Here is a 10,657-nt window from a genome sequence, read left to right on the forward strand (position 1 = left end):
TCTTTGAGACTTTCTTCGATCAGGGGTACTGATCACATAGTTGACATCATTCAATTTCTTTTTGACTATGTAGGGACCACTAAACCTAGCTTTCAAGGGCTCACCTTGCAAAGGCAACAACACTAATACTTTGTCTCCAGGCTTGAAACTTCGCTCTTTTGCATTTTTGTCAGCATGAGCTTTCATTTTTCCCTGCGACTCTTTCAAGTGTTCCTTAGCCACATCACAAGCTTTTGAGAGCCTTTCTCTAAGCTTTGACACATAGTCTAGAAGGTTTCCAATTCAAATTGGCTTTTGTTTCAAATTGACTTTCGTCTCAAATTGGCTTTTAGTTTCAAATTGGCTTGTACAAATTTGGTTTTCGTTTCAAATTGCCTTGGCTTGTACAAATTTGGTTTCCGTTTCCCGGACAACTGGTTTAGTTTCAAATTGGCTTGTACAAATTTGGTTTTCGATTCCCGGACAAGCCCCCAAGATTATTTGTTACGATACTGCAACAAATAACAAAGAAGATGTAATTTAAATTCCCCTTTTTTATTACAGGAAATAATTATACATAAAATAAAACAAATAATGATCTTACATAAATCTCTTGAAGTGTCCGATGTAAAATCCCGAAGTGATGATGCTATATCCAAGTAATAATCCAAATGATAAAAATCCCAGTTGACTGGCGAAAATTCACAATGATGGCGATGATGAAACTGATGTTGAAGTCCGATGAATAATAAGAGTCACTGCAACGAGTTGAAATGTCCGTGAAGACGATGTTGATGATGATTAACAGTCAATTTCAGCAATCCATGGGTTGAAACGTGTTCATTGAACAGGTTGATGATGTTGATGAGAACTGATAATTTCTCTCTCAAAATAACTGCAAACAGTTCATTGATGCATAAACTGCTCTGATCTGATCTGGTGAAGTGATCTCATATGATGTGATGTGATCTCCTGCTCTCATATGATGTGATGGTGTGATGATGTCCTTAAAGAAACTGCAGCTATATATACTAAGTTTCAACTAATCTAGAAGCTTCTAAAAAATGTCACCACCATAGAAGGTTCTAACACCTTCTTCCAAAAGAACATTCTCCTATAATGGAGCAGTCAAAAATCCAGAAGACTCTTGAATGACCTCATTGAAATCAACAGTGTCAATAACATAGCTAAGCCTATTGTTCCTAATCTCTATTCAGAAATAACAATACAACTCCTTGGCCTTTAAATAGGCAAGGCCTGCATAATAAAAAGACATTCCTGAATGTTCTTTACAATTCTTGGCCATCCCCAAAGGGAAACAACTAATAGATGAATGTAATTGCTTTTAGAATTCTTTTACAATTATTCTTATATATAACACAACAAATAACAGCAAAGGCACAGAATGATGGTCAAATATTCAAGAGATTTTAGTGTATTCTATTTTGCAAAATATTGAACATAAGTTTTAATATCATACTGTGAGAAAAGTAGAAACTTGTCTTGAACGCACAAAAGACTGCAGATTAATTGCGGTAATGAAAATAATAATAACATACAAAATTTATAAAGCGCTTTATACAGACGTTTCAAAGCTTGTATAGTGTTAAAACATCACTACAATGTATATTAAGTACAAATACAAGTTGTGTTAACACCGATTTCAAACCGATAGAACAAGATAAAATTATGGACCTATCACAATAATAATAGGTCCATGATAAAATTATGTCTACCTCAAAATGAGATGTGTTGAATAAAAACGTGTTTTTCAGTTATCCGCCAGATACCTAAATATTATTAAAGATTGATTACACTCTATAAATTCCTTTGACTAAAAAACACGCCTAGTAAATTATTCCATTGAATAGAGCACTTCATCGAGACTCTATTGGTCAAGAGTTTCTCCGATGAGTGCGGCATACCCAGAGACAAACAAAATGACCAATCAGTGAAGTCTATTACGTAACGCAGTCTCTTGTCTCACCCCGCCTAACTGCCCAAGCCCTCCTCAGCCTCTCCGTTCGCTCGGTGAGAGGTGTCGTAGGGCGGAGACAAAGGATCGAGTTATATGTACACTCTCCTCACTGGTCAGGTACGCTATCTTTGATCATGCCACGCCCACTGGAGAAACTCTCCACCAATTGCGTCTCGAGGACAGTTCACCTATTAAGGGGTCAATCATATAGAAAGGAGAGTAAACCAGATGTTGTTGTTTTTTCGGTGCTGTCGTTTAAAAAGTTATAAAAGTACTGTTAATGTATAATAACATGACACTCATTATTTAAAAGTTTATATTCATAATTATACAAAACTCTTAAGCATGATCTGTTTTATGTAATGCGCATAAAAAAAAAACAAAAAAAAAATATTTGGGGGAAAGTGTCTATTTAACAACTTGACATTGCAGTGACAGAACAATAGTAATTGCAAATAACCGCTCTATAGAAAAGAAAAATAATGATTCAACAACAAAATTACATTTTTTTTATAGTTAGGTGATATTTGAAGAATCTGTCCAAGATAAGAAAGAAAAATAATAATATTTCTATAACAGTGTATTGGAAATGGAAGTACAAGTGGGAGGACTTGATTTATGATCTCGCTATGGTTTAAAGAAAAAAAATAAATGCGTTGGCCGGGAATCGAACCCGGGTCAATTGCTTGGAAGGCAACTATGCTAACCACTATACCACCAACGCTTTGCACAGTAAGAAGAAAGAGTTTACAAAGTTCAATCGGATTTGATCCATCTCTATGGCAACCAGAAACTGAATGATAAGTCCCAGAGTGCAATTCAGAATAGTCACTGGAAGTGGAAATCGTGGAATTTCCTGCATACTTAGATAAAGGGGAAAAGGGTTATAAGTATAAACTTGAATCTAAATAAATACTATTAGCATACATCACCCAATACATAGAATAATAATTACTTATTAGTCAAGGAATTTAATGATTTTTTTGTTTTCTATCTTGCAACATAACATAAAAATATCAAACTGTGAGAAAAGGAGAAATTTGCCTTGAACGCACAAAAGACTGAAGAGTAATTGCCGTAATACATATCCATCGTAACGATGGGTTTGTATTATTCTTCATTACACATAATAATGAAAAGATGGTATGCCATATAATTAATAATAGGCCTATTCGCATATCTTCGATTTGATCAGTTTTTTTTAATTGACAAAATTACTTTGATTTCAAACCTATTAAACCTATGTATATTTGGTTAACAATTACATCATTTATGATAGATTTTGTAAATTTATCTGTTATATATTGCTGAAAATCGAAATGAATGAACGGTCTCATCTCGTCTAACTTCGATATCTTAATTTGTTCACCAATCTTTAAACTTCCTACTCCAACAAAATCAATGATATCAATTCTCAATTGACAAAAAGCTATAAAAAAAAGACCTAATCCCGGGGACCTGATGTCTGAGAAAAGGAAGAAACTAATTGTACCACATTTAAAAGTATAAAAGGGACGTATATTCTACGTTTGATGTACCTGTTGAAAATTCGTGTGATATTTCGAGGGACCTCGGCACCTCGCTGAGACTGTTGACGACCGTTTATAGTTTCACATCACAAGCCAAACTAAAGCCACGTCGGCGTTTTGCCACGTAGACGTAAAGTTATTCCGAGGGAACTACTCGAGTCCGTTATCGGAACAGGCTAAATTCGGGGCTAAATTGCATCCAATGGTGTAAAATATATCAATCTTTCTTTCTCTCCCTTTCTTTCTTTCTTTCTTTCTTTCTTACCCTTTCTTTCTTTCCCTTCCTTTCTTTCTTTCTTTCTTCCTTTCTCTTTCTTTCTCTCCCTTTCTTTCTTTATTTCTTTCTTTCTCTCACTTTCTTTCTTTTTTTCTTTCTTTTTCTTTCTGGCGCTCTCACTCTCTCTTTCTCTGTTTATTTCTTTCTGTCCCCTTTTTGTTTTCTTTATTTTTTTTCTTTCTGATTTGTTCTCCCCATCTTTCCAGCCATTAAGTTCAGTCAAAATTCATTCGCACTCTCTCCCATGATCTCACTATCTTTATTCTTCCATCTCACACACATCCACCTACGTAAGTTGACGTTATTTTTTTCAATTTACGACCTAGCTTCTTTCATTAAAGCAAAAAATTGATGGAATAAAAAAAAGAGAGAGAGACATTAAGAGAATTGGAGAGTGGGAGGGATGGAGATCGAGCGGGAGAGAGATGAGGGGGGGGGGGGTAGGAGAGAGATGGATTGAGAGAGGGAGAGAGAATTTGCGATATTTAGACAGGCAGGTGTAGGGAAGGGGAGAGAGGAGGGGTAGACGGGGAGAGAGAGAAAGAAAGAAAGATAGAAAGAAAGAAAGAAAGAAGGAAGGAAGGAAGGAAGAAAGAAAGAAAGAAAGAAAGAAAGAAAGAAAGACAGAAAGAAAGAAATAAAGAAAGAAAGAATGAAAGAAAGAAAGAAAAAAGAAAGAAAAAAAAGAACAAAAAAAAAGAAAGAAAGAAAGAAGGAAGGAAGGAAGGAAGGAAGGAGGGGAGGAAAGAAGGATAAAAGAAAGAAAGAAAGTAAAATAATGAATCAAATAGAGCACTTCATCGAGTCTCGATTGATGAGTGGGGCATGATCAGAGACAAACTAAATGACCAATCAAGTGAAGTCTATTACGTAACGCGGTCTTTTGTCTCACCCCGCCTAACCTCACGAGCCCCTCCTCAGCCTCTCCGTTCGCGCGGTGCCAAAGGATCGAGTTAAGTATACCCTCCTCACTGATTGGGTCAGGTTCGCTGTCTTTGATCACGCCACGCCCACTGGAGAAACTTTCGACCAATCACGACTCGAGGACAGTTCACCTATAAGGGGTCAATCAGATAGAAAGGAGAGTAGACAAGATGTTGTTGTTTTGTTTCTACGGTGCTGTCTTTCAAAAAGTTATAAAACTACCGTTCATGTAAAATAACATGACACTCATTATTTTAGAAGGTGTATACAAAACTCTTAAAGCGTGATCTGTTTCATGTAATGCGCATAAAAGAACCCAAAAAATAGTTGGGGAAAGTGTCTATCTAACAACTTGACATTACAGTGACAGAACAATGGTAATTGCAAATAACCGTGCTCTATAGAAAAGAACAAAATAATGATTTAACAACAAAATGACATTTTTAGGTGATATTTAAAGAATCTGTCTAAGATAAGAAGAAAATAATAATCAATATTTCTATCATCTAACAGTATATCGGAAATGGAAGTGCAAGTGAGAGGACTTAATTTATGATCTCGCTATGGTTTAAAGAAAAAAAATAACTGCGTTGGCCGGGAATCGAACCCGGGTCAATTGCTTGGAAGGCAACTATGCTAACCACTATACCACCAACGCTTTGCACAGTCGGAAGAAGGAGTTTACAAAATTTAATCGGATAGGATCCGTCTCCACGGCAACCAGAAACTGAATGATAAGTCCCAGAGTGCAATTCAGAATAGTTACTGGCAGTGGAAATCGTTGAATCTCCTGCATACTTAAATAAAGGGGAAAAAGGATTATAAGTATAAACTTGAATCTAAATAAATACTATTAGCATACATCACCCAATACGTAGAATAATAATTACTAATTAGTCAAGAAATTTAATGATTTTTCGTTTTCTATCTTGCAAAAAACAAAAATATCAAACTGTGAGAAAAGGAGAAATTTGCCTTGAACGCACAAAAAACTGAAGAGTAATTGCCGTAATACATATCCATCGTAAGGATGGGTTTGTATAATTGTTCATTACACATAATGAAAAGATGGTATGCAATATAATTAATTATAGGCCTATCCGCATATCTTCGATTTGATCAATTTTTTATTGACAAAATTACTTTGATTTCAAACCCATTAAACCTATGTATATTTGGTTAACAATTACATCATTTATGATAGATTTTGTAAATTTATCTGTTATATATTGCTGAAAATCGAAATGAATGAATGGTCTCATCTCGTCTAACTTCGATATCTTAATCTGTTCACTAATCTTTAAACTTCCTACACCAACAAAATCAATGATATCAATTCTCAATTGACAAAAAGCTTTTAAAAAAGACTTAATCCCGGGGACCTGATGTCTGAGAAAAGGAAGAAACTAATTGTACCACATTTAAAAGGAGAAAAGGGACGTATATTCTACGTTTGATGTACCTGCTGAAAACTCGTGTGATATGTCGAGGGACCTCACTGAGACTGTGGACGACCGGGGACGACCGTAACTGTTCACATCGACAAGCCAAACTAAAGCCACGTCGGCGTTTTGCCACGTAGACGTTAAGTTATTCCGAGGGGTACCGGAACTACACGAGTCCGTTATCGGAACAGGCTCAATTAAATTGCGTGCATCCTATTGTGTAAAATGTATCACTCTTCCCTTATTTCTTTTTCTCTTTCTTTCTTCCTTAATTCCTTCTTTTCTTTCTTTCGCCTTTTCTTTCTTTCTTTCTTCCTTAATTCCTGCCTGCCTGCCTTCCTTTTTGTTTCGTTCTTTCTAAATTCCTTCCTTTTTCTTTCTTTCTTTCTTTTTCTTTCTTTCTTTCTTTCTTTCATTCTTTCTACCTTTTCTCTCTTTCTTCCTTAATTCCTTTTTTTTCTTTCTTTCTTTCTTTCTTTCTTCATTCGTCCTTCTTCCTTCATTCCTTTCTTTTTTTTTCTTTTTTCTCTTTCTTCCTTTCTGTCCCCTTTTTGTTTTCTTTATTTTTTTCTCTTCCTGATTTGTTTTCCCCATCCTTCCAGCCCTTAAATTCATTCAAAATTCATTCGCGCTTTCTCTATCCATGAGTTCACTATCTTTATTCTTCCATCTCACACACATACGACCTAGCTACATTCATTAAAGTAAAAAAATAGAGGGAATAAATCTAACTTTAGTGAGCTTCCCAAGGTTTGGCTTTGAATCTGACTGATGTATATAAACGCATATAATAAGTCGATTATATTTTCTTAATTTCCAAGGGGGATCCACACTTTACAAGCTTTATTTTTTTAGTGGACCCCCTCATTTCCATTTATGCTCAATGTTATAATGTTTTGTGTTACGAAGTAAGAATGCTCGTCTGTAAAATTTTATTTTATTTTTATTACTTTATATAACTTTGTATTATGTTTTGAATGGAAATGGAATAAAGAAGTGAATTGAATTGATGTCACAAATTTTTAATTGACGTGTTTACTTCATTTTTAAGGCAATGTATAATGGTCAGTAATTTTATATATACAATTTTATTTTCACTATAATGACTTACACATTGTATTTAATCTTAGGGGCACTAAATTTTGTACAAACTTTGCTTCTTTTTAGTGTTACAGACTCATTTGTCATGTTCTCTACATCATGTGTAATCAAGCTATTAATTTTGTATATGGATATAAGATTTATTGCCAATTTACTTTATTTTTATGTACCATTTTTGTTTTTGTAATATTTTTATGTAAAGTTCATGCATCCATTCGAACTACAGCAGGTGATGCATCGATGAATGAGTATGGCCAATGTGATTCGGTCGGTGATCGCAGATACATCGGAGGCCCTTTATAAACCGCGTAATGTCGCACGTTCAGTGCGTTTAAGTACATTAAACACAACACAAAAAGATGCCAAGAGGGAAAGTACACAGGCCGACAATCGCCCATGCATCGTACGATATCCGTAGTATACCAATGATCGTGCGATGTCCGTTTCATCGTCCCACGATTACACGAGCACCGAAGAATTAATGGGGGATGAGTATCAGATATCCGGTCGTTAATCACTCTGCCTCCCAGCCCCCCCCCCCCACCCCCCCCCCAAAAAAAAAGTCGGTGTATGGTCGGCCTTCAGACAATGGCATTTGTGTCTGCGATATGTGGAGGATTATTTGGCCTGCATGTGAGAATCGAGGTTAAATTGATTTTTAAAAAAAGGTGAATAAAAAAGGTATTTGGCCATGTAACACCCCCTCAGAGAAACTCTCCACCAATCACAACCCCAGGAAAGGTTCACGCCCACATGTGTAATTAAACTATATTGCAGTTGAAAATAAGCACTTACTATAACGTATCTCGTCATGTTGACATATCAGGGCCGTCACCAGCTTTTTTCTAGGGGGGGGGGTGCTTTTTATGAAAAAAAACACAAAAACACAAAAACAACGTATTAACTCAATTTCATGCAGTTATGCCGGCCAGATCTATTTCAAAAGAGCCCTCAAGTATCCCTACCCCCCCCCCCTCCGGTTTTTTTTTTTTAATTTTTTTTTAAATTTTTTTTTTTGGGGGGGGGTTCTGAAGGGGGGTGCGTTCGCACCCTCCGCACCCCCCCCCCCCCCCTGGCGACGGCCCTGCATATACATGTACGGATGTACCGCATATATTCGTAATTCCGAAGCTTCGTTATTCCAAAGCTTCGGATATTCCGCAGGTTCGTATTTCCGAAGGTTCGTAATTCCGAAGGTTCGTTAGTCCGAAAACGAAGTGAGGTTCGTAATTCCGAAGGTTCGTTAATCCGAAAACGAAGTGAGGTTCGTAATTCCGAAGGTTCGTTAATCCGAAAACGAAATGAGGTTCGTAATTCCGAAGGCTCGTTAGTCCGAAAACTAAATGCTTAACGAACCTTATTTCGTTTTCGGACTATCGAACCTTCGAAACAACGAACCTTATTTCGTTTTCGGATTAACGAACCTTCGGAACAACGAACCTTATTTCGTTTTCGGATTAACGAACCTTCTGAACATCGAACCTTATTTCGTTTTCGGATTATCGAACATCGAGGCATAGGCAATTTACGTGTTTCGGAATTACGAAGTGTAACCTACATGTACTTGCATTCTTTTTGTATGTTGCCTTGGCGAGATAACGATTTCACATTGTTGACATAATAACGTTACTATAATAACGTTACTATAATAACGTTATCATATCGACCTGGCAAAATAATGATCTCATCATCTCAAGGAGTAGATGGCACTTTAATGCTTCAATAATTGTTAATACAACATTGTTAACATTAATTTCACATAAGCTGTTTAACACTTTAAAGAAAAGAATATGTAAACGAAACAAAGATAATATTTGAACATTTTAAATTTTCAAAGAGTGGGTTTTTCAACCCTGTTAATTCAACTATTCTTAAGTTCATATAAAAAAACCAACGTTTTATTGAACAGCCTTCTTACTTTGCTTATGAAGTTTTTATGATCTGGGGTTTTGTTTTCTTTTTTATTCGACAACCCCCCCCCCTCTCTCTCCCTCTCTCTTTACATTCTACATTCCATTTCTACTGCTAACTCTCCCTCCTGCTCGCTTTTCTCTCTCTGAACCATCTTTTGGTATTACTTTATCAAATACATAAATCTACATATCTTGCAAGTTGATTGATGCAGTGAAATCATTAATCATTTGTGGAGGTGCCTTGGCCGAGTGGTCTAAGGCGCCTGGCTATACATGGAAAGTCCGGGGTTCGATCCCCGGCCGCGCCACCTATGCCCGTGAGCAAGGCTTTTAATGTACAATACTCTTTTATCCTGCTTTCAAAGAAATGGAAATGCTATGCATTGTTGGTATAACTAGGTGTGGAACTGTTTTAAAATAAAAGTTTAAATCCAAAAATCAATCATAAGATAAAAGGTAAGCCCAACAATTCTATATACTTGTAATGAGATAATTAATTTTCAATATCAGTCCTGCTACTGGCCAATACTATTGTATGTATGTACGAAAACATGAAATAATGATAAATGAATTCGATGTCTCAGCTAAGTTAGGTAGCCTGACCTTTGCTCCTTTCCAACCAATACCAAACTCCAAATCATCCAACATAATTATTTCAGATTTTATCAACGAGCTAATAACTAGAATATTTGTAATCGATTCCAAGTTCTTGATTTTTTTGAAGTAGTATTTATTAAAACATTCAGTTCAAAATCATACATACAATAGTATATTAACAAAACATTGTTAACAAAGTCAAATAAATGATTATTCATAATACAAAAAAGAATTGTACATACAAAAAAAATACAGAATATAACATTCGACTCATCAAGAACAAAATAGTTATAACAAAAGAATTTATAGCGAGGCAATTGAACTGAATGAGTAAACGAAGTAAAAGCCTTTCCATCCCAACTGCCCCCCCCCCCACATCCCATCCAAGCCCAAGGAAGCGCGGCCTGCTTTCCTCCCCTCAACCCTAGCTACCCTCCATTTCAGTCTACATTCTGAGCCACAAGCATGATCTAACTTGTGCACATGAATCTTCACTCCAAATGCAAATGAGCCACCCCGGCCCCCAAACGCACCCCTCCCAGAGAGAGATAAGAGACTAGTACTCCAAAAGCGGGATCCATATCCCCGAGAGCGCGCCAAAGCTCCCTCTGGAGCGAACAGCATTATATATATATATATATATATATATATTCCGAGAAAAATCATGTTTTTTTTTAATTCTCACTTAATGCAATATCATGAGGAACTAAATTGTCATGATGTACTACCCTATCATGTGAACATAAAATTGGATATAAAATAAATCTGCCCGTCCTCAATTGTTATATATATATATTTTTTAATTACCATTGTGGACCTAATCCCTTTTGCATTTTGCAAGCAAAATTAAATGTGAATTTCAAATTTTCTTTGGTATCATCTTATAGAGCAACTAAATATCTATACATTGAGAC

General features: G+C 36.0%; 2 non-coding genes across 2 annotated transcripts; both read right to left on the bottom strand.

The window, feature by feature from the left end:
- Positions 1-2,609: 2,609 nt before the first annotated feature.
- On the bottom strand, positions 2,610-2,681 carry TRNAG-UCC. Its single transcript has one exon. It is a non-coding gene; the product is annotated as a tRNA-Gly (tRNA).
- A 2,592-nt stretch (positions 2,682-5,273) lies between these two features.
- On the bottom strand, positions 5,274-5,345 carry TRNAG-UCC. Its single transcript has one exon. It is a non-coding gene; the product is annotated as a tRNA-Gly (tRNA).
- Positions 5,346-10,657: the final 5,312 nt, after the last annotated feature.

The sequence above is a fragment of the Lytechinus variegatus genome, chromosome 18 (genome assembly GCF_018143015.1).
Source record: "Lytechinus variegatus isolate NC3 chromosome 18, Lvar_3.0, whole genome shotgun sequence".
NCBI lineage: Eukaryota > Metazoa > Echinodermata > Echinoidea > Temnopleuroida > Toxopneustidae > Lytechinus > Lytechinus variegatus.